Source organism: Triturus cristatus, chromosome 5_2 (assembly GCF_964204655.1).
Source record: "Triturus cristatus chromosome 5_2, aTriCri1.1, whole genome shotgun sequence".
Taxonomy (NCBI): domain Eukaryota; kingdom Metazoa; phylum Chordata; class Amphibia; order Caudata; family Salamandridae; genus Triturus; species Triturus cristatus.
This window is the reverse complement of record NC_140588.1, coordinates 510,087,566-510,115,353: the sequence shown is the minus strand read 5'-3', so window position 1 is coordinate 510,115,353 and position 27,788 is coordinate 510,087,566.

Sequence of the window (27,788 nt, the reverse complement as noted above, 5' to 3'; positions counted from 1 at the left end):
TACTGATGCCACACAGCTTGTCTTCTCCCTCTCCTGAAGTTAGGGCCCTCAGTCCCAGTTAGGCCCTTGCCTTGAGAAAGTGGCTTACTGGATGCCAAGATGCTCTTTGAAATTAATTGGGGACAAAACTCTACTGATGGTACTGTGGAACAATCCTCCCCCAATGTCATTGTTGGGTTGGCTAGATAGTTTAGGGGCTGTGCCTGTCCCGTTCTCCCCTTTAAAATGCTTGGGGATGTGGCTGAACAGTTCTCTTTTGATGGAAGCCCAAGCCACAAAACTGATCAGTTCCTGTTTTGCCATTTTGAAGATGCTGAGGAGACTTTTGGCTCTACTGCCAATGTCATGCAGAAGAGTGGTAGTCCAAGCCTTAATGTCTTCAGGACTGAATTACGGTAACTCCCTATATCTGGGTTCCCCCGAATCAGTTACAAAAAGTCTCCAGGTGCTGCAAAACACGCGACCTGAACCATCTACAAAATACCTAAAAGTTCTTCTACTAAGAAAGCCTTAACTTCCTTACACTAACTTCCTGTGGCGCAGAGAATTAAATTCAAAGCACTGTGTCTTACACACAGGGCAATAAATTGGAAGGGCCCTCGTACGGTCAGAACCTTATTGACCTGCTATGTTCTGAGCAGGACGTTAAGATCTTCTAACACTGGTCTCTTGTTAGTTCCACATATTCAAAAGGTCAAATGGGGTCAATGGTCTTTCCATACCTTTCTCCCAAACTTTGTAACTCGAAGCCAATCAATGGGAGAACTGAGTTGGATGAGGTCGGATTCAGAAAGCGTCTTAAGACTTGGCTATACCCCCAGTAATTTTCAGGTCTAATTTTTTGTCCCACAGGTGTACATTCTGACTCTCTCAGAGCTGGGAAGCCTTAGAGTAGCTATGTACTTTATAAGTCAAGATAAGATAAGATTCCTGCTTCTGTGACCTTCTTGTGCCAAGGTCACAAGTTGTTTGCTAATTTTCAAAGGTGGTATCAACTTTTCACCTCTGTGCATTTCACCTCCTAGCAAACTCAACTCTAACCTGACATTTCAAAACTTCTTTCCCAACCTCAGTTAGGCTGTCTATTTGGAATTATCCCTTTGCTACCCACTCTCACTTTTTTCAATACCTCACCCTCAGCCAGAGCTTATTCCATACTTCCTTAAGTACTGTCTTTACTTGCACTCCCGATTACATTTTCCCATTTTATTTCGATCTCCACTAAGTATTTCTTGTAATCGCCAGATATTATTATCCAAGGCAAGCAATTTTCCACTTTGTTACTCAATCTTGAAACTTATGTCACCTAAAGTTGTATTCTAGCAATACTCCTCTCACCTAGCAATCATTTATACAGTTGTCTCTGAGCCCCTACAAGCTTTAACCTGTAAACTGTGTTTATTACTCGATTTGACCCCAAAGGGTAGTTCTACAAGTAATGTCTGTATTTGTGTACAGCTCAAAAAGCAACTTAGCTCCCTTTTTATAACAGAGCATTTTGTTCCGTCCCACCTAAGTGGTCTGGAAGCACACACTATAACCATCTCTTCCTCTGAATCAACACCACTTTTATCACCTTCAAGCTGACATCAATGGATAACACTGTCCTCCTTGTTAATGAAATAGACTCAACATCTCCCTCTCTACTTGAAATAATCTGTCACAATCCTCCTTCTAATCAAATGTACCTGCCATTTTCATTATCTCTTTCTCAGGGCACTAGCAATTCCTAGGAAATCTTTCACAAAATGACAATAATATTCTTCAGGTTCTAAAAATCTTCTTCGGAACTGAGGCTTTTACTATTGAATTCAGCCCTGGCTTTTTACCTCCTCTACTAATGGGGTTTCCCAAGTACTCCATTGAGTTTATCTTCAGCTGACAATAATCCACATCAACTTACTTCCCAACCTCTGCAACCCCTCACTTAACACCTCATTGTGTTTTTCCACTGTGTCCCCAAAAATCTAAATATCACCCAAGAAGAGCATTACACTTCCAATGTCTACCAAAATGTTGTTCTTCTTTTCTCCCTCAAACACAGCTGCAGATTCTAACCCAAAAGGAATCCTCACATATCTATATGCCCTCAGTTGAGTAATAAAGGAAGTAAGGGAACACGGTTTTTCCTCTAACTTCACCTTATAATAGGCTGATGACAAATATTTTACAGTGAAATCATTGTTTATCATCAAAATCGTAAATGTATGAAAAAATACAGCTAGTAAGGTTTCTCATATCTGCATTTTAACCTCAGCACAACCATCACTTGTTGTCTTATCATTAGGATTCAATACTATTTCGAAATCCCTCTGCCTATTTTAATCAGACTATATTGTGTCCTCTTTGCAATGTAAATTCTTATACACTCTCTTCCTACCTTTGAACTCAATCTCCAATACATATCATCCCAACCAAATCAATTTTACACTGCCCATTCATTCTCACCTGGATTAATGTCTGATTCCTTCATCACTTTCATACTTTCTCAAAAATACTCTTGAATTGTTGTATCTCCAGCCAACGAATAAGCAGATCTTATTTCGTTCAACACTTTTGATTGTTTCCCAATAAGCATCAAATCTCTTTCTGACATTCTTACATCTTCACTAGACTCATCTGCTGCATTTTTAACCTGCAACACAATTTGTTTCCCTCCTGACACTTATTCTCTGGCTGTTTATGCTTTCCTCATCAGGCGCACCCAAGAATAGTTATTTTTCCTCACAATACCTAAACACCGAGTTCTGAGCCTAATTCAATATTGGAAACTTGTGCCATGATTCCATGCACGAACCATCTTATGTTAACTTTATTTTCAGTGTTTTCCATCACCCCAAACTCATTCCACTGTTATTAGCACTCTCATTTTCCCTTGAATTTCTTAGCACACCTATCTCACTCATACCGCTTTCCCCTTTCATATTGTTCGGACAGACACAGCTGGGTCCTCCATGTTCTCAGCTATAGCCATAGCTTCAGTCAAAGTAGGAGTTTTCACCAGCAACTACCTCTGGACGTTTGGTTTATTCATTCATTTCACTCTTGGATTAACATTCCCGCCAGTTCTCTAAACTCACGTTTTAGACAGATTCCACAGCCCCAGAATGTAGTCACTCACTCTCTCGTATTTTACTTATACTCACTCAGGTGTACTATTTAATGTGATCTAACATCACATTTATCCTTAGTTTAAAGGGCATTTACAAAATTCTTACTGTCATCTTGTACACATACATCTCTTGCCTCCTCATCCTCGCTTCCATCTGAGATTCAAACAATCAATCAATCAGCATTGTAGAGCACAGCATTGTCACCCCCAGGGATATCTGGGCGCTGGGATGCGAGGTCTCAGTCAAAAGGTAGGAAGAAAAGAGCAGAAAAAGGCAAAACAGAGTGCACAAAAACATGTGAGCAGGTATACTTTTGCAGACGTTCCACCCTCATGCGAAATTGGGTAAAATAATGCTCTGTTTCTACAAGACGGAGGACTTCTCCCCCGAAGAATAGAATATCTTTTTCTACTGTTTCTGTGGAAGAGTTGGCAATTGCGCCTCTGAAAGGAATAGTGGAAGCGGTGACATATTTGCTGTTGCCATTTCTTCAGTAAGGACCAAACTAATTCATTTAATTAACAGGTGAAAACATCAGCTTAAATAACAATCAAAACAAAGAATCCATTAATAAACAAAAAAATAACTCCAACACAAAGTCTGCCAGTAGCAGGTGAAGAACGATCTGATATAGACACAAGCAATCTGCAGTTTAGTGGTACCACATCTGATCCAGCATATGTTTTAGCACATTATTTCACTTTGTTGCCAAAGCACAACTGTTTTGTGCTCAATTTCAAGACTGTGTGTACTCTTGCTTTTAAGATAACTGTAACTGGTCTATACTTTTTTACACCGCCCGCATCTGTGAGGTTCCAGGCTTCAGGCCACTGTTCTTCACAGCCTGAAAACAACAGTTAAATTATGCATGGCAAATAGTAACTTTTTTTCCTTTCCTGCTGTGTTGCAATTAGTGGTGGAGAAAACATTTTGGCAAAATGTGAAGCCAGCAAAATCAACCCCTGAAGAAATCTAGCACAGGAAACACATTTGTCGCATATCGCACATTTATTCCTCTGGGCGGATTTTGCTGAAGTTTTAGCATTTTAACAGTTTTTGTGGAGTTCAAGGAGCTTTCTACCTTCCCCACCTACACCCGAATAGACAGTCTCCAATAACCACCACAAAACATTGTAGTGATAAAATTAGTTTCATTCTTTTGCTTCTGTATTTTGAGTAAAAAACATCTCCTAGACCTAGTCGTAATGTAGAATTCAGCCTGTGCCTTGACAGCCCTTACACATGCACCTTGGTTCATGGACAATAGCTGATTAGGATTTGGTCTGTAATCTGTTGTTCCAGCCCCATTGTGGCATTTTTTCGCACACCACGACCAACAGATACAGCAGAATGTGCCATGCTGGTTGATGTATGCACTTCATTGTGTCAATCCAATCCAACATGGCCAACATGTTGAATTCACATAACCCACACAACAACAGTTCACAGAGGCCCAGCAACCAAGAACATTTTGGCATGAAGAGTACACCGCCTTAGATTCTGCCAGTGATATTGTTTGCAGACTGCCTGCATTTTGGCCCACTACGTTCATGGCCCGTGAAGCCCACGATAGAGTTCCGACAATAAATGGTACCGTCTAAGTCAAACATTTCAATGCATTTTTCATCTGCAGCTAAGCTGATTGTGGTTATTTTAATTATACAATAGATTCCGTTAATAAAATCCCATTGGGTATCTACCGGCAATTTTAACCTATTGATACAGGCAACCCTTTAGAGCATAAAAAGATCTCCACTCAAGAGCTCGTAGGACTAGGTAGCCTATCCACACCACCAAACATGTGGTCAGAATGACGAGCAGCCCAATGATAAAGCACGTCACTTAGGTTGGTGGGTGAGGATTTGCATCCTTTTTAAAAATGTGTCTAGATTATGTTGGGGCTTGTCGTTTCTTTCTGGGGTATTACCTACTTATAGTTCCAGGTTCTATGTTCAGAATGTTCTTTTGATAGTTTAACAGTAATATATGGGAGGATACATTCTTTGGACAGCTCAACCCTCTCTTTCCCCCTTATGATTTTTGAGCATAGAATTCATCCCTGAGAGCCACCATGGCACTTGTCATTGTTTGCTGTCACTGTCTATAAGTATAACTTATGACTTTCAAGTTATGTGTTTGAGGTGAGCTATTGACATCCAGGCTTAGATCATAGCAAGACAATTGTATTTCATATCATATTTTGTTTGTGTTTATTTTGGAATGCTTTTAAGGTAAAGTTGTATGTGTTATTCAATTCTTAATGAAGATTCTGAACTAGATAGAGTCCAGTAGATTCTCTCCCCCTGTAAAGTTATATCTCATTGTCTGAGGAATAAAAGAAGAACCATACTTGCTATTGTACTTGAGATTTATTACTTGTGATGAGTTGTCTTCAGGAGAGGGATTTAAAATGACAAGATATCCGATCAAGCATCTTACCCTTTCTCCAAAATTGTACAATAACATCGCCAGGACTCCTTGCCAAGCATGTGCCCCACCACTGTTAGAAAAAGCTGCACCTTATGTAGACATTCTCTTGAGCATAAGACTTTTGACAACCCACGCCTCACCACTATTAGAAGAAGCTACCTCCTATGCAGGTGTTCTATTGTGGGAGGCTGGCTGATCACCAAGTTCAAATGGATATTTGGGTTGCTCTTGTTATGTAGAATATAAGTCGGCTGATAGTAAACCCCACCAGCAGTAGCGGCTCACCGAAGGAGTGCTGCGGGGTGGTGAGGCAGGGCAGGGGAGAGGCAGGGTGTGGGTTAGTAAACTCCGGCATACGGCCAAATGGAGTTAAGTATAAAAATAAATTAATAAAACAATTTACATTGCGCTGGCTGCATCGCTGAGTTGGCGTTGCAGCGCGTGCAATGTAAATTGTTTTATTTATTTATTTATTTATTTATATACTTAACTCCTTTCGGCTTGTCGTAAATAAAGTATTACGAACTCAGAATTTCTATATTATCAATATGATCATGCATAAAGCAAGAGGCTGAGTCTGTGGTATCAGGTTCAAAAGGGCTTTATTCCAATAACTCGAGTTATAGGGAGAATAGTTCCATCACCACAAGGGATCAGGAAGGGATCAGAATTCTCAAAATATTCTCAGAATATTCTCTTCACAGAGTACAGTATATATACATTGTAATAATATACGTAAGCAGGAGTGCTTCAGGCGGAGCAAGAGAGAATGAGATAAGAGCATGTGGGTGTGTAGGTAGGCGTGAAGGTGGGCGTCCACTTGATGATAATAGGTGAGTGTCATAGGTGGGTGGATTCCTGGAGGGGGTTGCGTGATCAGCTGGAACTTTACTGGAACTTTGCCTTACTTGTGCTCAACTCGAGCATGACGTGTAACTGACGTGTGAAAGGGTTGCTGTGCAACCGGGGAGTCTGGAAGTGAGGCCTTCAGTGTCAGGACGACCAGCACATCTTGTATTATCTGATATTCAAAGTCTGGGACAGGGACTGATTTGTAACATAGGTTGCCCATCACCAAGAGCCAATGTGGCATCTATTTCTTCATTTACTGCGTAGGCCTTACATGGGGGCTATGGGTTTTTTACTGACGTGAGCTTTGCAATCACACAAAAAGAGACAGAAAGGCTAGGCTTTTTCCTTTGCAGATGGGTTATGTTTATTCCTCCTTCTCCAGGCAGGAATGTGGTTTCAGTAGGAGTAAGCAGATAACCGTGCTCAATACTGTCTCGGCACCTCGGACAGGGCCCCTTTGGCTGAGGCCCAAGTGTGCAAGGCCAAGGATACGCAGCTGCAGCTTTCAGCGTTCTGAGGCCTGAAACCTCTTTTCGGTTCTGGCTGAGCCACAATAATGGGCTTTCATGAAAATGCGGGAAAACATGATGCAAAACGTGTAGGCCTCAGTGCAGATTTGTCGTTTCTCTAATGGGAGACTGGATGATGACAGGCCACGTTATAGCATAAGCATCATGATAGACAGGCCATGGAGGGGAAATACATAGGTTACATGCATGTGCACATGAGTGACGGGGAACACACGGGGACACATAGGCCTCATGATATTTTAATTTCCTCATTCCCTCCTTGTCCCCTAGTGGACCCTCATGTCACATCTATTCTCATGAGACAGTCAATCTGTTCTTGCAGCATTATTTTACCATTTTCAATGCTTTGTAAATGGGGATGTGGAACACATGCAGTAGCACACAGGCCGCAAATGGCCGGGCCACACTGCAGACATAGGCAACAACTGAATATCATCAGTAGTATTAATCCACAGACGGTCAACACTTTCCATCCCCATGCCGATACTATTCCCCAGAGCCAACTGGACCAAGTCCACGTGCCTGGGTCTTGGTGTATGCTTTGGGCAATCTTGTGGAGCCTTGTTATTGCTTTGTATACAGACGGTGCGTTATTAGGAATGAAAACGCAACAGCTGGAACCGATGACCCTACAGGCCCCGCCCCTATCCGCCAGGATGACGTCAAGAACAAGACGATTCTGAAGAACGACCATTCTCATAGCAGACTGTTCCTGGGTCAAGTTCCCCAGGGCTGATGCAGTCTCATTAGCAACTGTTTCTAGAATCCTTGTTAGCCTGCGGATAAGTTTACTTTTCTGGACGGGACCTATGAAGCAAAAGAATCCTTTGTTGAAATCTGTATATTGCTCCCAAGCTGTTTCAGTCTGGTCAATGCCAGAGGCATCGAGCCTTCGTCTGTGTCTGATAAGTGCTAGTTGGAGATTTTGATGATAGTTCGATGGGGCCAAAAAAACGGGTGGTAGAAGAAATGATATACAGCACGTCCCACCCCAGTCTAAGGGCAGTTGCACATAGGCTGTCTGGCCACAAATAAAGTAGGTGTGTTGTGATGCTCTGAAATAGGACTTTCCTTTGTCTTTAAACACTATTATAGTATCACACTCGCTGTGCCCCAAATGTACTGAGCCTTCTTTTCTGACACACAAGTTCCCTTTTACTGGCAGGACTGTAATTGAGGATGGACCTAAAATGTGTATGGGCTTGACATTCAACACTATAAAGTCGAGGGTCGCATTTCCTTGCAGATACTCTTCATTTTCCAGATCTGTACCTTTCCTTTGGGGAAGACCTTCTTCATCTGGGAAACATGCTTTATTCATGACTTTATTCAAGTTACCCCATACCCAGTCGCCCCTACACTCCTTGTCTTGACATTCTTTGGCATCACCGTTGATGGATGTCATTAAGGCAAACCATGCTCCGCAAGAACCATTATGGGAGAATGGAAAAGGGAAAAGAGGCAACACTCCCTTCACCTTCTGATACGGGGGAAGTCGGCCACAGACCCAGCAGTCTGTAGCATTGCTAGTCTGATGTGAATGGTGCAGCATCTGAATAAAGGTACTGTTGCGTAAGGCAAGTCGATACGATAGCTCATGGGATGGCAGATCACTAAATGTGTGCATTATAGTATCATTAGTAGAAGAGTGTAAGAGTGAGGCAATAGGAGGAAAAATAGCATGTAGTATTAAGCTGATACATATTATCGTGATGCACAGAAAAAATAGAAAAATCAAAGTCACTATACATCTACCACGTAATATTTTACAGTATTTGCTTTTCATCTTGCTCTTTTTCTCATTATGATTGTTCGAGATCTTATGCAAGCCAGAATACATGTTCAACCGCTTCACCACCTAGTGGACTTAATTGATCAAACGGGTTCTGACTTTTTAGATCTAAGTTTAGCTTTGTACTCCTGCTGGGGAGTCTCCTCTAGTAAAGGGGGCTCAAAGTCTGAAAAGTTTGTGTCCTTTTTAAAAGAATCGTTATTCACGAAGTAGCATTTACAATGATGAAGATGAACCCATCCTTTCCGTCCTTCAACTTTAACAGCGGTCCTCGTGGTTAATAATACCAACTTGGGCGTCTTCCACCTCGGCTCAAGAGGGCTCGTTCTATCAAAGTTCCTTATTAAAACATAATCCCCAGAAGCGAGGGAATGTTCCTTGACCTGGGTGTTGTCAGGGAAGGCGGCAGCAACCTGCGAACGACAAGAGAGTAGTGCAGACATCAAGGAAGCCAGGTAATCTGTCAGCATGTTACTATCAACATCAGTGATCTTTTTAGGCATTGGAGTGCCCCACATATTCGGTGGTCTACCAAAGACCACTTCATAGGGGGATAAACCTGTTCTAGAATGGGCTACCATTCGCATGTAAAAGAGGGCAACCGGCAGGGCTACCATCCAATCTACACTTTTGTCTGCGCAAATCTTTGCTAGTTTTATCTTTAAGGTCTGATTGTGTCTTTCTACAAGGCCTGCTGCCTCAGGATGTCGTACGCAATGGAACTTCCAGGTATACCCTAACAGAAGGGACACCTGTTTCATGAGTTCAGAGGAGAAAGGCTGACCGTTGTCGGAATATACGACACGCGGTAATCCATAACGTGGGAAAAACTCTCGCACCAATTGTCTGGCGGTAGTTACAGCAGTATAATCAGGAACTGGATAGGCCTCTGTCCATCTTGATAGTGAACATACTACTACCAGGACATATTTGTAACCTCTACATCTGTCCATTTGGATATAATCCATCTGGAGGACTTCAAAAGGATGGTCAGGTGGATGGAATCCACCTTGTTCCATTGGAATGCCTTTACCTGGATTGAATTGGCAACAGATCATACATGTTCTGACCTTTTGTTTCGCTGCTGCACGCAGGTGCTTGTTGAACCATATATTCTGTAAGCTGTCTAGCATTGCTTTCTCTCCTAGGTGTGCAGGACTATGTGCGGTATTTATGATCACTTGTACCATCGCATCAGGAAGAAACCATGTTTCTTTGCCCTTAGTCATCCAACCCTGATCAGTCAGTACCCCTCCTTATTCCGACCATTTCTTTAATTCATCTAGAGTAGCATGTGTCTGTATGTCTTGTACATCCTTGGAAGGATCCCTGACTGTCATGGCTTTGGTCATTGATGGTACCTGTGAGTTTGTCATGTCTAGTGGGGTCTGAGCTGTCTGTTTAGCTGTTCGGTCTGCCAGATCATTGCCTTGAGAAATGGTATCTGTGGCTTTAGTATGTGCTTTGCATTTCATGATAGCTATGGCTGTCGGTAAATGTATCGCTTCCAGAAGGGCTTGTATAAGGGGACCATGCTGTATCTTGGCCCCGTGAGAGGTCAAGAAACCTCTTTCTCTCCACAATACTCCGAAGTCATGAACTACCCCATATGCGTATTGTGAGTCGGTGTAAATGTTTACTCTCAGGTGCTTAGCTCTTATGCACGTTTGTGTCAGAGCGATGAGCTCTGCTGCTTGTGCTGACAGTATGTCTAATCTTTTAGTCTCTATGATTTCAGTAGCAGTGGTCACTGCATATGCTGCCACTAATTCTCCCGCCCCCGTCCTCATACATGAACCGTCAACATAGAGTGTTAGGTCAGGGTCTGGGAGTGCAACATCTGTCAAGTCTTGTCTTGGTTTAGTCACGGTATGTATCACTTCAACACAGTCATGTGGGGAAACGTTTTCTGTACTGGAGGGCAAAAGAGTAGCAGGATTCAATATGTTGCATCGTCTGATCTCTATGTGTGGTTGAAATAACGTCAGCTCATAACCTGTCAGTCTCGCTACAGTCAGGTGTTGGGTTTGTGTTCGGTTCAAGAGAACCTCTACTGCGTGTGGTACTTGTACTGTCAGGGGGTGGGCCAGCACTATCGAGTCACTTTGTCTTATGGCTAAGGCTGTTGCTGCAACAGATTTTAGGCACGCAGGCAAAGCCTGTGCTACTGGGTCCAATGTACTAGAAAAATAAGCACAGGGCTTGTGTTTTCCTGCATGTTCTTGTGTTAGGACAGATAGTGCTGTTCCATCCCGTTCTGTCACAAAAAGCATAAAAGATTTGTTGTAGTCAGGGATTGCTAAAACTGGTGCTTGACATAAAGCTCTTTTTAATTCTTCAAATGCCACAGTGTGTTCTTGTGTCCAAGGGGGGACTTTAGTAGAAGCTGCCTCCTGTGTTGTCAACTGTATTAGGGGCTTGGCTATGTAAGCATACTGGGGAATCCACTGCCGGCAATATGAAGTGAGGCCAATGAATGCACGTCAGTTTCCGATCGTGCAGTGATGAGAATGTCATCTACATACTGTATCAGTGCTGTAGTGGTAGGCATATGAATACTGTCTAGTTGTCTTTTGAGTGCCTGACTGTAGATGCTAGGACTTTCCGTGAAGCCCTGTGGTGCTCTTGTGAATCTGAAGCTGCGGCCTTTTAAACTGAAACCGAAAAGATATTGGCTGTCCGGATGTATTTGGATACTGAAAAATGCGTTCTTCAGATCGATAACTGTAAAGAACGTAGCCTTCGCATCAATGGCAGTCAATAATGACGAAATGTCCGGGACCACAGGGTACTGTGGCACCACGCATTTGTTTAATTCTCGCAGGTCCACAACTAATCTATAGACAGGTGATGTATTGGGATCAGTTATTTTAAGAATAGGAAGAACAGGTGAATTGCATATGTTTGAATCTGTCTCTATCACCACCCCTTGTGTGATGAGTTCATCGATTATTTTCAGCAACCCTACTTCAGCCTCAGGTGGGATTTTGTATTGTCTAATCCGTGGCAGCACCACTCCTTCCTTGAGGGTGACCTGGTATGGTGTAATGTTCATGAAACCTACGTCAGTCGGGCCTTGTGCCCATAGGTGCTGTGGTACATTTTGAAGCCTGATGTCAATATCTTTCATTACAAAATGGCCCTTGAAATCACGTAAATACAGTCGCACTCCTTCTGGCGAGCAACAGATAATTGCCCCCAGTTCCTTTAACGTTTTTATGCCAAGTAAGTTTTCTGGACACGATTTAGTAAGCAGTAAGTCTGTTGTATGTATTAGTGGACCAACTCCTAAAGAGACTGGTTCTGAAACCTCATTGATAATAGGCTTTCCTGAAAAGCCCAGGGATATACTCTTTGAGCCCGAGAGGGGTGCCCCTGGAACCTCGGAATGACTGATGGTAGTTCTACTCGCCCCAGTGTCAATCAAAAACTTTTTATTTTGTCCTAGTAAACGTGCATGCACATAGGGACCCGCTTGGTCCACAGGAACTGGAATAAGGGGCAAGTCGAATTCCCTCTCTGGGCTCCTTCATGAATATGCTTGGTATTCTGGATAGTTAGTCTGAGCGTGCTCATACATTTGTGTTGTGGCGTGGGCTGGTGCAGGTGCATGGACAGGCGGCGGCGGCGGTGGAAACGTATCTGATGTCTGATGTGTGTTATTTTCTTTGGGAGGATAAGGACGTGGCTTTGTTTTACCTATAGCTATATTGTGTTTCAGGACTGCACATTCATTTACGAAGTGGCCTGGCTTCTTGCAATAATTACAGGTCCCATTACTTTGTTTCGTGCTATTCTTGTTCGTGTTTGTGTTTGCCGGTGTCGATTGGGCCACCAGCATCTTCATCTTTGTGTCTTTCGTCCCTTTTCCTGGTCGTGTTCCTCTCTAATTCTGTTCTGGTGGTATTGTAACATCTGTAACATTTGGGAAGGGCTGTTTGCTTGCCAAGTACTCTCAACCTTCAGTACCCTATAATTCACCTCTGGTAGGGAATTTTCTACTAGTTTGCTCACGAAAAGATGGGGATATGAATCGCTACCGGGCTTAAGACCACTATTGATAGTGAAACACTTCTCAAACCTAGAGTAAAAATCGCTAGTGTCCTCGTCTGGTTTCTGTTTACAGGCTGAAATAGCATCCCAGTCTTCTTTCTTGGTAATTAATAATCTGGGCAAAACTTGTACAAGGAGTTCAGGTAGGTCTTTAGCTCGGGGACCCAGACCAACCCCCGGGCCTCTTCCCTCTTCCTCTCTTTCCAACAGATCCCAGCTGAGCTTTTTCTCTCCCACCTCCCAGTCCTGTCCTTTCAGCTTCTCGTAAATACCAGCAGGCAATAGTACTTTTAATAACTTTAGAATGTCAGCATATGTATATTCTCCTAAGCGAAGAATGTCTTTTAGTTCTCGGTGAAAACCCCACGGGTCTTTATCATGGGATGGTAACATTTTTTTCATTTCCAGTATCTCTAATTTTGACAAGGGGGTGTAGACATACACCCGTTGCAGTTCATTGTTTGCATCCTTTACAGGATGAACCTCTCGTAGGGGGTTCAGCTTGTCGTATGACTGTCCCTTAACCTGTGGTGGAGCGGGAAGCAGGGACCTAGTCACGTATACTATATACTTGTGTCGCTGATCCAGGATGACATTAATCAGTTCAGTACCCATGTTCATCCACCTGCCTAGTATTATGTTGTCCAGCAACTTATACAATAGACCAGGACCAGAATATTGACTCTCATATAACGTGATCAAATGTTGGGCCATGTAAACACCAGCTATGCGCTGTTCGTTTGGTGGGAGGCTCAAGAACGTTTGTGCTACGATATCATTATTATATATATCATATTGGGATACCCACAGGGTGGCTGACCGTGCTAATTCATTTTCGGTCGGGGTGAGGGGCTGATCGTTACCTGACCATTTATTCACCGCTTTTTCGGTGATTTGGAACAAACTTTCAAGGGAATATCTTTCTTTTATAGCCGTTCCCTGTTTACGGTGATTGAGGCCCTTGGGCCTTTCGAATCGCCGGGCATGGCCCACATAATGTATTCTGTCTTTGTCTCCTGCTTCATCATCAGATGATAACTCAGCCTTTTCGTTCGGGCCTCCTTCGTGTGACGCTATTATTGCCTTTCGGATTTTGGTCAACATGTTGTCTGTCTGGCCTGATTTATCATGCTGACCGGCATCTATGCGATCACTCCAACCAATATAACAACGGTCTACGTCCCCGTCACCTTCGTCTTTTTCCCTAATCAGACAATTAATTAGGAAGCGAAGGATATAGTTCTTAATAATTACCTTTCTATTTTGTACAGCTTCTGCTATGCACTCAGAACCTTCCCCTGTTCTTATGAATGTGTACATTTTCTTTAGATGTTTATCCATATCTGGTAATTTTTCCAAATCTGCGACTGCTCGTCTAAGCCTTAGTGAAAACACGAGCATTCTGCCCTTTCCTGGATCTGGGTCATATATACATTCGGAGATGTCTACTTTTACTGTCGGCCCCCCTCCTGATGTTGCCCCGGATCCTCCCTCCCCGCCGTCCTCAAGCTCCTGGAGCTGTTCTTGCGTTGGGGGTGCAGGGAAAAATCCGTCCACGTATGCTGGTGGGGATTCCTCTAGGTAGGTGTTAATGAACGTTTCGGATGCAGTTTGTTTTATTTTTCGGGGTACTTGCGGTGGCACTCTAATGGGTCTCTCTACTGGGGCCACTTTTGCTAGTTCCTCTGAAAGGACGGGGTAAATACCAGCAACGACAGTATTTCTTTTTCTTTCAGTCTGTTCTCTTTTTACCCGTTCCCCTTCCTCCTGTAATTTCTCTTCTTTGGCTTTTTCGGACTCCTGTCTACTTCTCTCTGCTTTGTGGAACTCTTTCTCTGTTCTTCTATGTGATTCCTTGCGCCATAACTCAATGGCATCCTTCTGAGCAGGTCTAGATTTTCTCTTCCATATCTCTTCCTCTACCTTCATAATGCATTCCGCATCCCACGTTCCCATGATGGGCCATTTATACTTTGTCTCTAAATCCTTCGTGTAATCCACCCATAGTTCTAAAAACAACACGGCATCTAAACCATGCTTACAGTACATGAAATGTCCAGGTGTGCCTCTAGGCGGAATGTTAACTGGTTCCTCTAGTACACCTTTTCTGGTACATATCTTACGCAGTTTTGAAAATAACGGCATGTTGGAATGTAACCGAAAACAAAAATCACAATGACCCAAAAACAAAAATCACAATGAAACAAACTTACATAAAAACCTGACACATTCAAACCTAACTGAACCTGACTAAGACAATAACATTCATACAGTTATATCGGTGCACCTGAAAACTTGGACTTTAATTCTTGAATACATTAATTCTTGATGCATGCTCTTGAACATACCGGTCTCACAAGTGAGACACGTCTTTACCGTGTTCATTAAATGAACCCGTCTTTATTGCAACCCCCATGAAAAACTCACCGGGAAGCAGAACTTGAACTTGAACTTGAAGGCCTCGGACACTTGACGCTGCGCAGGGAATGGCGTATCTTAGGTGGATCTCTAGAAACCTCGGACACAGCTCTCTCACAGGGTGGGCTCTGGGTCGGGACGATCCGCAATCCTCACCGCCTCGTATGGATGCCTGGTCGCAGTCCGTCTCCTTCGTTGGCCTGAGGGAGTTGGCGGGAAAACCCGCGACGTGTACACTCGAAGTCCGTCACGGCTGTGGAAGGGGGCAAAACTGGACCTTCATCTCCAGCGCATGGGGAAAGAGATTTGTCCCTGTTCGGGCGCCATTTATGTCGTAAATAAAGTATTACGAACTCAGAATTTCTATATTATCAATATGATCATGCATAAAGCAAGAGGCTGAGTCTGTGGTATCAGGTTCAAAAGGGCTTTATTCCAATAACTCGAGTTATAGGGAGAATAGTTCCATCACCACAAGGGATCAGGAAGGGATCAGAATTCTCAAAATATTCTCAGAATATTCTCTTCACAGAGTACAGTATATATACATTGTAATAATATACGTAAGCAGGAGTGCTTCAGGCGGAGCAAGAGAGAATGAGATAAGAGCATGTGGGTGTGTAGGTAGGCGTGAAGGTGGGCGTCCACTTGATGATAATAGGTGAGTGTCATAGGTGGGTGGATGCCTGGAGGGGGTTGCGTGATCAGCTGGAACTTTACTGGAACTTTGCCTTACTTGTGCTCAACTCGAGCATGACGTGTAACTGACGTGTGAAAGGGTTGCTGTGCAACCGGGGAGTCTGGAAGTGAGGCCTTCAGTGTCAGGACGACCAGCACATCTTGTATTATCTGATATCTAAAGTCTGGGACAGGGACTGATTTGTAACATAGGTTGCCCATCACCAAGAGCCAATGTGGCATCTATTTCTTCATTTACTGCGTAGGCCTTACATGGGGGCTATGGGTTTTTTACTGACGTGAGCTTTGCAATCACACAAAAAGAGACAGAAAGGCTAGGCTTTTTCCTTTGCAGATGGGTTATGTTTATTCCTCCTTCTCCAGGCAGGAATGTGGTTTCAGTAGGAGTAAGCAGATAACCGTGCTCAATACTGTCTCGGCACCTCGGACAGGGCCCCTTTGGCTGAGGCCCAAGTGTGCAAGGCCAAGGATACGCAGCTGCAGCTTTCAGCGTTCTGAGGCCTGAAACCTCTTTTCGGTTCTGGCTGAGCCACAATAATGGGCTTTCATGAAAATGCGGGAAAACATGATGCAAAACGTGTAGGCCTCAGTGCAGATTTGTCGTTTCTCTAATGGGAGACTGGATGATGACAGGCCACGTTATAGCATAAGCATCATGATAGACAGGCCATGGAGGGGAAATACATAGGTTACATGCATGTGCACATGAGTGACGGGGAACACACGGGGACACATAGGCCTCATGATATTTTAATTTCCTCAGGCTGTATACCGAAGTTTACTACGCCCCACCCTACCCCTCCCTGGCCCCACCCTGCCTCACTGCCCTGTAGCACTCCCTCGGCGAGCCGCCACTGACCACCAATATTAGAAATCAGGAATGAACGTACACAGACACTCTCTCTTTCTCATCTCAAAAGAAGGATTATTCAAAGGCATTGACTTTGCTGCCAGAGAGACACTGTATCACTGATGCTGCCTCGCTGAAAAAGAACACTAAACTGCACCGACAACCACCTAAGATTTATCAGCACGTTATTGACTGTTATAGTCCCATGCTCAAATTGTAGTTGAACTGTATTCGCTTCTTGAACTTTGGAAAAGAGATTTGTTAACACCAGTGTACTTGTTGTGGCCATTTTATTCCAATTCCACATTAAAATATAAGCACATATCAAGTGACCTCAAAAACATGTTACTAATCAGCGCGTATGTCATAGAGGGAATACGTACATCTTGATGCTTTAATATGCATCAGGAGAACCAACATTGTATGGGAACTAATAGAAGGAAGCGTTGTGAGGCATATATTGAGGCTGTGGGCCGATGCATTTTTACTGATAAATGCAAATTAGCTCTCTTCAAACACTATTTGGAGGCAGAAGTGTAACAAACAAGGATGTAGTCTTGTAGGTTATAAAATATGTAGGTTTATTAGGTTCAGACCAGGTTACAAGTAAATCAGGTAGAGCCCCACCAGAAGCAACATACTGCTGCTCAGCCCTTCTCAATCCAACTCTCCACTTATCCAAGCATAAACACTATTAACATTCCAACCATCCAATAACCTCACTCACTGGCTGCGCAGCAGGGACTTGGAACTTTGGGGAGGATGTACAGTAACCAAGACAAGTCACAACAAGAAAGAAGGGGCGTACACAAACATTTGCTGACTCCAGTCTCTGAGGATGAAGAAGAAGGCGAACATTACTTATTTTGAATGTGAAGTGGCTTAAACAAATCTAGATAGTATCTATGTTAAGTAGGTGAAAAAGGTGTTGGCTAGGCCTAAATATTTAGGTCTTGGACAGGTACCAGGGGAGACCACTGACAACTATGTCACAGATATGTGAGCAATAGCTATCACTTGTAACTATGTTAGATTCCAGGATGATATGATAAGAGATCAAATAGTGTACAGGCAAGTAACCTAAGAACTCAAGAAAAAGTGTTACCTACAAAGAAATTAACATTAAACATGGCTATCAAAATAGAATGCCAGTTTTTAAGTAATTAGTGAGGGCATAATGAATGCTTGTAGGAAAGCTCAGAGTATGAAAAATGGAAAAGATTTAGCAGGTACACTGGAGAGGTAATAGCAATAGGGGCAAAGGTTAAGAAACAAGAAGCATGGACAAGATCATGAAGTAGGAGGAAACACATTTTTAAAAAATGTGTAAGGTCCTGAATAGAAAAAGTAGAAGAGCCAGCTTTAACACAAAAAAAGAGGAAGCCAACCAAGCCAATAGATTAAAGGAGGAGTTAATTCCAGAGGTTTTAGTAGGGCAAGTAGCAAAGAAGGGGCCATTCTGTAACATAAAAATAGGTAGAGTAGAGGAACCACTCATTGCAGATTCAGGAGCTAGAAACATACTTATAAGTAACCATTGGATCGAAAAATTTGGAAATGAGCAAATACATCTTCCTGACATAAAGCTGAAAGGTTATGGGAATAAACCAATTGACATATGGGAGTCTTTTAAAATCATTGTACAGTATTAAACAAAGTACCCAATACAAAGTACATGTGGCTGGAGAGGACTCATAGCTTTTGGGTTAACCACAGCAAGGAGATCAGAGATCTTTACATGGGCACCAGTTGTGTTACAGATGGACACATTAATTTTGTTAGGTGCAGGTATATTAAGTGATTTGCCCCGAATCATAGGATATTGAGCGTCCCTGCTGAGACTCGAACCTGGTTCCCCAGTCGAGGTTGACCGCTAACCATTTGGCCACATCTGCTCCCTATCATCATATTTCACAAAAATCATTTGAAGCAAGTGTTGAGATATGATGATAATGTTAGACAAATCATAGCCAATGTGAAAATGGAACATTGGATGAAAAAGTTTACAGGGGTCTTCAGTGAGTAGTTCAGCCTTCTGAAAAGAGTTCCACACAAATAATGTTGAAAAAAGGGCTAATTTCATCGGTTCATACTGTGAGATCAGTGCTGTTGTCAATGTGAGAGTGACTCAAGGATGAGTTAGACAAGCTGTTAGAATGGTATGATAGAGAAATTTGTTTTTTCTGAACGATTGTAACCTATAGTCATAGGCATATGGAAAGATTAGGATCTGGGTCAATAACATATGTAAGAAATTTGAAAGTGTTGAAGTATTTACTACCAGTTGTTCAGGGAGGTTTCACTGGTAACCTATCTTCCGAATCATATTTTGGTCTATGGAGTGAAAAAGGAAGAACATGATATAACATGCCTGACCATGAAAAAGGATACATGTAAAATTAGTGTGGAAAAAGTAGAATATTTTGGCCATGCCCTCAGCAAAAGAGGAGTGGCCCCTGAGGCTAATTTGGCAAAGGTAATTCTGAAGGCTCCCAGCCCAGTTGATAAAGATCAATGTGATCCTTCATGTGACTGGCTTAATAGCATGTAGAATATATTTTCAAATTTGAAGATAAAAGAGTAAACATGAGGAATTTGTTACAGATGAGTGAACAGATTGTGTAAATGAGATGTGAGAAAATTAATTTATTATACTGGAGAAAGAGATGGCTGATGCGCCAATACTGAGACCACTTAGAACTGTAATCATGACTGATGCATGCAATGTAGGTTTGGGGAAAATACTGTTACAAGAGCACAAAGGGCGCTTGGAGACTATTGTTTATGCCTCTCAACCATTGAGAGGTACAGAATGTAAGTATTTGACAACAGAGAAAGAAACCCTTGCATGCTATTGGAGAATGGACCTTTACCATCAATACGGTTGGATAGTGTATTCTCTGTGTATACAGATCATATACCACTTGTGGTATATGATCTGTATATATGATATGAGGAACTCGAAGTTAGGGTGTTTCATTTCTGTATTAGTTGTTGGTTCTCTACTTGGGATCTTTTCATACCCTCTTTTAATTCTTTATTCTCCTCCATTGCAAGCGTTAGTTGACCCTGCATGTTTTGAACTAGGATTGCTAAAGCGTTAAGATCTAGCACTTCTGCCATCCTGCTTGGGTGGAAATAAATGGCACTTCAATCTGTCAGGATTCTTACCTTGGTGCCAAGATTTCTTCCACAGAAGCAGATGACAAGTCCCAAATCCCCAGCGCTGTTGCCAAAACAGAATAATTCTGTATCGACACCCACGGGGGGAAACGGGAATGGGAAAAGAAAGAGAGACTATCTGCGATCTCAGGAGCTGCCACCTTCTCTATTCTGAATCTTCTGTATTACGTTTTCTCCTCAGTTTTCTAGATTCTGGAAGGATCTGGCTGACCTGCAGAAGGGGGAAAAGAATAACCTTACAACTCCCGCTGTGGGGCTTGAGGCCCGGAATCTTTGAACTTTGGTTGGCAGCTAACCGGTAAGCACTTTATCCAACTCGCTGTGATTATTACTCACGTAGTGCTCCCTGGAAGGTCCCCGTTCCCATACTTACCTTTAATTCTCGGTTCTGTGTCACACTTTGCAGATTGCAACATTTCAGACCGATTGTTAAGGAGCTATGATCCGTGGTCTCCTCTACTATGTTTAAAAATTGCTGGTGTGATCGTTGGTTAAACATTTACAGTCGTGCGTTTCAAACTTGTAAGTAATTTCTTACTCTTATATCTTTCCCATGGATCTGGTCATTACGTTTTGTGGAAGAGTTAGCCACTCATATCTTTTTCATTACTATTTGTTTTACCTTTAGGCTTCCAACTTGCGTCACCGCTTATATCTACCATATTGGTTTTCCCTAATTCACTTTAATGATACCGACCTATTTTGGCATTCTTGTCGTATTTGTCATCAAGTGTACTACAATTATATATGTAAGTATCACCGTAGGGACTAGGTAGTTTAATTAGGGGCCTTTAGTGTATCGATATAGCTGCCTAAATGTTTATCATTTTTTCTATATTTCCTGGCGGTTTTATTAACCCAGAAGTATTATTCTTTGTTGTGTTATTATTTTTGTTCATAGGTAACATATCTTTTTATTGTATCTATTCCCTTTATATCTTTATGCATTAGTGTTTTCATATTGCATTGGTTTTGCTGCTTTGCATGTTCGCTTCCTCTTAGGAATTTCCATTTAACACTTCTTGTAGTTTAGTGGAGGACGCTGTTACTCATAGGCATATGCTGCCATGTCCATGTTTTTAACTATCCTTGGGACTCAGTAGTCATCCAGTTTTCAACTATTTTTAGTTTCTAAGCTTTATGGTTACTATATTGGGGTTCATGCTGCGCTATCATCTTTTCATTATTTTTATGAGTCTTTGCTCTTTATTCAATTTTGTCCTTTCAGCTTGTGATTATTCTAAAGAGGTAACTACTGGCCGCATTTGCTCAGGGGCTTTATCCCTGCATTGGATTCTGTGGAAAGTATGTAGACCCTTCTTAATATTATCTATCTTTGGAGGCTGTAAACACATTATTCTTAATGGTGATGGCTTACGTATCTTAGCATTTCCTTATCCCCTCCTTTTTTCCCACTCTGTGAATTTCTATTTTCTCTCAGCTTTTGTTGGGTCACAGTAGACTTAACTCTGTACATCTTATTTTGTGATGGTGTTACTTTTTAGGTCTCGCTGAGTCAGCGCGCATGCGCTGCTCGGAGAGACATTTTGTACGTGAGTTTTTTAAGTGCTGCTGACTGGCCTAGCGCTTGCATGCACGTGAGCGTGCACGCGCGCAGCCGCCATGCGCTAGGCCAGCCAGCATCACTCAGGAAAGCCTTTCTGCGTCATCGCGATCACTTTCGCTTTCACAGCGATCGCGATGACTTTCGTGGCCAATTCTTGTTAAAGTTCTATGTCAGCCAATATTCAACAGTTTGGCACTTTTAGCTGATGTTCTAGCCTTATGACCTATTAGGTCTCTCTTTCTCGATGCATCTCCACCACACGGTCTCTGCTCTGCTAGAGGGTGGCGAGGATGTCCGTTTCTCTAGGACTGTGCAGACAGTCCATCCAGGTATTGCACACCCAAGGGTTATCCATTGTAAGGTCAGGCACCTGCAACGAAAATCTCCTCACCTTGCCTGGTGGTGTTGCCGGCTGATCGCAACTGTAACAGAAGCTCAAGGAAGTAGTGCGGCAATGGCACAGTATGAAGCCTGCCCATTCACGAGGGGGGCAGCGGATGTACAAGCTGGTACAGTCTTATAGTGGACCACACTTAGGCTTTAATTCCAAGTGCATGGCTAAATCCTATGCAGTAACCTTGCATCCAAAATTACCAACAGAGTGGATAACTCAGAACTGACATGGAATGCAGATTTGTTCCCTATGAAACAGGTAAATTGACGGTGTAATCTGTGTTTGCTCAATGAGTTTCATAGGTAATTTCAAAATTGCCAATTTCGCGCCCTCCCCCCCAAATAACATATGCAAGGTCTGAACGCCCAAGTTAGTCCCCAACCCCAAGTTGCGACTGCATTGCTCAGAATTCCAGTTTCCGTCGGTAACAGGCAAATAAGAGCCAAAGCTTGTTGTATCTTACTGCAACCTACTGTTATAAACATTTTAAATTTACATTTTGTCCTCAATCGCTCATCACCCACCCCCGGAATGAAATATATTTTACAAAACGGACGTTTATCAAGTGTCAGTATATAACAGATGTTCACCTGTCCATAATTGTCGATTCCAGACACTAATCTGTTCACATTTAAGAGATCAAAGGAGGATCTTAGTGCCTGCCCGAGCGTCGTCAGTCCTGAAGCCTGAAGGTTTTTCAGCTCGTTCATGAACGTTGCCTGGTTTTCCTTCCAGCCAGCCTGTCAAAAGAAAGTTTACATCGATCATCTGACTAAAACGCAAACCCAAACAGCTTACACGACAAGGCAGGGGCACATCCCGGAAGCACAAAGAGCAGATCTAAGATGGCCGTCCAGTCCCACACATCACGCAGACACAGTATTCAGATGGGGAACATGCAGGATGCATTGATACTTGCATATGCCTACATTTAATGATCCTTGTATGTGGGACCTAGTCTCCATCCTGGTGGATGTAACAAACTCAACTGGGCCAAAAAGACGTGTCCCTTTCTCGGCCTGTAAAGCAACGCGCTCAATAAGCGCTTGTGCACGGGCAATTAAGGCAGACATAGACCTGAAATTACCATGTTTTCCCCTTCCCACTTTACATGGCCGACCAGGCACATGGGAATGGAAGACTACGGGGTGATCTACAAAAAAGGAGTTGTCTTCATTCTCACTCTGCCTTTCTCTCAATTCGCTAGTGGTTGGCCCAGCATTGCATTCATGTGTGCATATCCAGACCTAGAACTTCCCACCGTGAGTAACAAAATGCATGTTCCCACTGCACCACTGGGCCCCTTTTTGTGTTTTTCTTGTTTTTTTACTTTCAATGCTTCTAAGGTTCAGAAAGCTGACTTTAAAAAAATGCCAAGTGGTTAAGTCTAGGAGTTTACAACTTTCTGACGACATCTAAAACACTCTTGGTCGTGAGTATGTCACTTAGTGAGTGCTGGGATCACTATGTGTGTTATCATCAATTACAGCTGAAGTGCATTTTCATGACTTTATTGGGCAGGACAAGTGGGTTTTGTTACATCCATACTGCCGGACTGTGTCCTTTGTCTGGCATGTGCAAAATGATATACATGTACTTCTGTTGGTGGAATTTCCATTTTTTGACAACCACAACATTTGCCCTATAGATATAGAAGGTATCAATCGCAGGCCCACACCAGAGTCTAACTCTTCTTTATAGTAAAGGTTTATTCATCAGAAGTGTGCAACTAAATGAACTATTGTCTAATGGTGGTGTTCTTGGTTGTCCTTAATATCCATATAGTTTTGCATTGTCGTTCTTGCTTGTTCATGTTTAGAGGTTTGTTCCCTTTTACAGCACTTTTTAGGTCTCGCCTGACCCAGCGCTTGGGCGCTGGTCTGGCGAGACCTTAAGTGAGGGCTTCAAAAAATGCTACCGCCGGCTACAGCTTGCAGTGCATGTGCGCGGGCGTGCGCAAGCTGGGGCCGGCGGTAGCATTTTTCCCACAGCTTTGTAGCCAGCTTGCTAGAATGCGCAATAAGCACGCGCGCTTGTGCGCGCATCACTTGCGTGTTTTAGCACGTCATCGCGATCAATTTCGCTTCAGCAATAGACTTCCTAGGATGTAACATCTTTAACTGCAGATGCAAGTACTTAAAATGCAAAACCCTTTAATAATTGATTACACAACGATGAATAAATAAAATTCTGGTTAAAGAAAGAAGCAATACATGATGAATAAAATATATCCCCATATGTTTTGGGAACCAGTAGGACCGATTATAAATTTTAAAAAAAGCAACTACACAGGGTGACATTTTAATCTGCGTTGTATGCATTGCAGCATATTTCATTCCATCGAAGCGCATTCACCTATCCCCCCCTCCCCCTACTTAAAATTCGGTAGCCTGTATCCTTTTCACTCTGCTCTATGCAAACTTGCCAAACTTGGGAATGTGCCACCAACGCCATCACCATTGCATTGTTCGGTAAAATAAGTGGCTCTGCCTCCCGTTATGTTTTTACCCACCCTTCATAATACCCTTTAAACTCTATTTATTTATTTATTTTGAAAGTCTTATAGAGCGCGAACAAGATCCTTGCGGATCTCAGAGCGCTTTACATAACAACCAACTGTAAGTTGAAACCAACAATAGTGTGCAGGTCACAATCATAAAAAAAAAAACATTTCGTGCAGGAAATCATAGGAGGATTAATCAAGGTAGTGCATTTTAAACAGGCTCTAAAGAACTCGGGCCTGGATAGCTAGAGCTCATGTAAATTTTGCCATGAGCGACGCTTTAACTTCTTTTTTGAATGCCGCGGAAGAGGCATTCAGTCTGGTTTCAGGGGGAAGAGTGTTCCATATTTTGGGCACCATCCCTGAGAAGGATCGTTTATAGGTTTTCTTCTCGTTGAACCTTTGTGGTTTCAGTAGAAGTTTTCCAGCATTCCTAGAGGACCTTAGACCACCGGAGATAGTCAGTTTCTGCGCGAGGTAGCTGGGAGTGTTGTGATGTAAGGCTTTATGAGTCATGCACGCAACTTTTAGATGGATTCTAGCTTCAAATGGTAGCCAGTTCAGGGATTTTAGGTCAGGGGAGATGTGAGCACTTCTTTTCGAGCCAGTGATGAGTCTAGCTGCCGCGTTGATAGTCGCTCTTAGTGGGGCTGTTGCAGCTTTTGGGAGTTCACATAAGGAGACACTTCCGTACTCCACATGAGGGATAACTAGAGCTTGTACTGCCAGTTTGAAGTCCTCGAATGGCAGGAAGGGTTTCAGCTTCCTCAATGTATTTATCTGGAAATTAGCTCCCTTTGTAGCGTTAATGATGTGTTTTTGCATCCTAAGATTGCTGTCAAGGGTATTTCCTAAGGATTTTGCTGAATCCACGATGGTTGGTTGAACGTTGAAGGCGGTAAGGTGTTTGATCAAGTCGTGCATTAAAGGGACTTTGACCGGTGGTGCTATGAGGAGGAATTCTGTTTTTAGCGCGTTCAGTTTGAGATGATTTTCTGAAAGCCAAGACTGGGTGTTCCTGAGTGTGGAGTTAAGCATATTAATGTCTTCTAGGGAGTTGATCTTGAGATATAGTGGTGTGTCGTCCGCGTACATATGGAATTGTACGTTAGAGGCCTGCAGAATTTCAGTGAGAGGTTCCATGAACAAGTTAAATAGGGTCGGCGAAAGTGAGGACCCTTGCGGAACCCAAAGTGTTACAGGTGAGGAATTGGATAGAGTGTTGTTGACCTTGAATTTTTGTGTACGGTTATGGAGGAAGGAGGTAAACCAGTTTAACATTGTGCCTGACAGACCCATTCTATGCTCCAGGAGATCAATTAGTTTCTGGTGTTTGACCGTATCAAAGGCTGAGGATAGGTCTAGCAGGATGAGTAGGCACGAATCGTTCTGGTCAAGGATTTGTAACGCATCTTCAATAATGTGTGTCATGGCTGATTCTGTGCTATGACTTGCTCTGAAACCTGATTGGTGTTTATTTAGGAGTTCAAAGTGATCTATGTGATTAGTTAGTTGTCGGTGAACACATTTTTCCAGCAGTTTGGCCAGGGTGGGAATATTGGATATGGGTCGATAGTTGTTAAGGTCCGTAGGGTCAGCTGTGGGTTTCTTTAGAATTGGTGAAACTTGACCTACTTTGAGGGAGTCCGGGATGCAGCCTTGTTGAAGTGAGCTGTTAATGATTTTGGTCCATAGTGGAAGAAGCCAAGGGGCAAGGTCTTTGACTGCATTGGCAGGGAGGGGGTCAATGAGGTGATTGGCCGGTTTCAGGGTGTTGAGGATTTTGCCTAGGGCGTGTTCAGTGTACGTATCAAAGGAGGACCATGCTGCCTCGTTTTTAGGGCCAGGCTTAGGGGGGGGTTGGCCTGACGTGGTTGGAAAAGAGGTGGTGATTTCTGTATGAAGAGCAAAGTGTAGAAGTTGGTTATTGAGGAGATCCTTCATGATGTTGTTCGTCTTCAGATTAAAGAAGGTAGAGAATTCTTCACAGTTAGGTTGAGGGTGAGCTAGGTCTTGCAGCCGTTGGGGTGCATCCTTGGATTGATTTTTGATTAATTTGACAAGTTTTTTTGGGCGTTTTTTTGCTTGGTTTAGTTGATGGCTGAAGAAGTCAGTTTTAGTGCGCTTAATATTTTTGTAGTAAGCATTTCTCTTTTTCCTTAGAAGTTTAAGGTGGATAGGTGATGGGACTGATCTCCAGTTGCGTTCAAAGGATCTGAGGGCCCGTCTGTCCTCATTAAGCAGCGTGTTGTACCAGGGCTTGGAATCTTTAATGGGAGCTCTCTTAAGTTGCATCGGGGCTACCTCATTAATTATCGTAGTCATAGCTTTGAGATAGTGGTTGGTGAGAACATGAACGTCAGAGGTGACTGAAGGGGGCTGGAGCAGATTGTAGCTGGAAGAGGGTAGTGTGTTGGGATTGAGTTTTTTCAAGTCTCTTTTCCAGATCTTTGGTTTTGTGGATTGCGCTGAAATGAGTTTGGTGGTTCCTTTGATATAGAAGGCAATAATATGATGGTCTGACCAGTCACAAGCTTGGATCGAATTCACATGGATGATGTCAGATTTGGCGATTATAAGATCAATGGTTGAGCCTTTATTGTGTGTCGGGCTGTTGCAGGATTGGATGAGGGTAAGATCATCCAGGACGTTTTTGAAGCTATTGACCACTGAGTCATTGTTGTCGTTCCAATGGAGATTGAAGTCGCCAAGGAATATTTGGTTATTCTGCCGCCCAGTGTTAGAGGCGATCAAGTCCATGAGATGTTCGATGAAGAGGAGGTTGTCTCCTGGGGGATGATAGATGATGTGGGATGAGCATACTGGTTTGCCACTGCAACTAATGTCCAGACACAAGTATTCGCATGATGTGAAAGTAGGCGATAAGGCTCTGTTTATGGGGATGCTGCTGCGATGTATACAGGCTATGCCACCCCCTATTTTGTCCGTTCTGTCTAATCTAATGATGTGGTAGTCAGGTGGTACAAGGATGTCGAGGAGAGGGGTGGATGATTCTGTTAACCATGTTTCAGTTAGAAATAAGATGTCCAGCTCCTGAGAGATGATGAGGTCAGCTATGTCGGATGCGTGTCTGGAGGCCGATCTACAGTTTAGCAGAGTGCATTTCAGATGGGGTAAAATGAGGGTAGAGGATGGGTCCTGAGTGATAGGGATTCTTCGTAGGTTGTTATCAATGACTCCTCTGTTGTTGTGTGTAGCGAGTCTGCAAGGATTGAAGGGGACAGTCGGGATGGTCATCTGAGAGGGCGTAGGAGAGTTGGGGAGGGAGGGTTCATAGGAGTGAAGAAGGGAGAGAAGATCGCTCTCCGAAAACGGGTTGGTGCTGCGCCTTGGGCGTGTTAGTGTGTTGTGAGACGGAACTGTTTTCCAACTTGGTGGGGGCA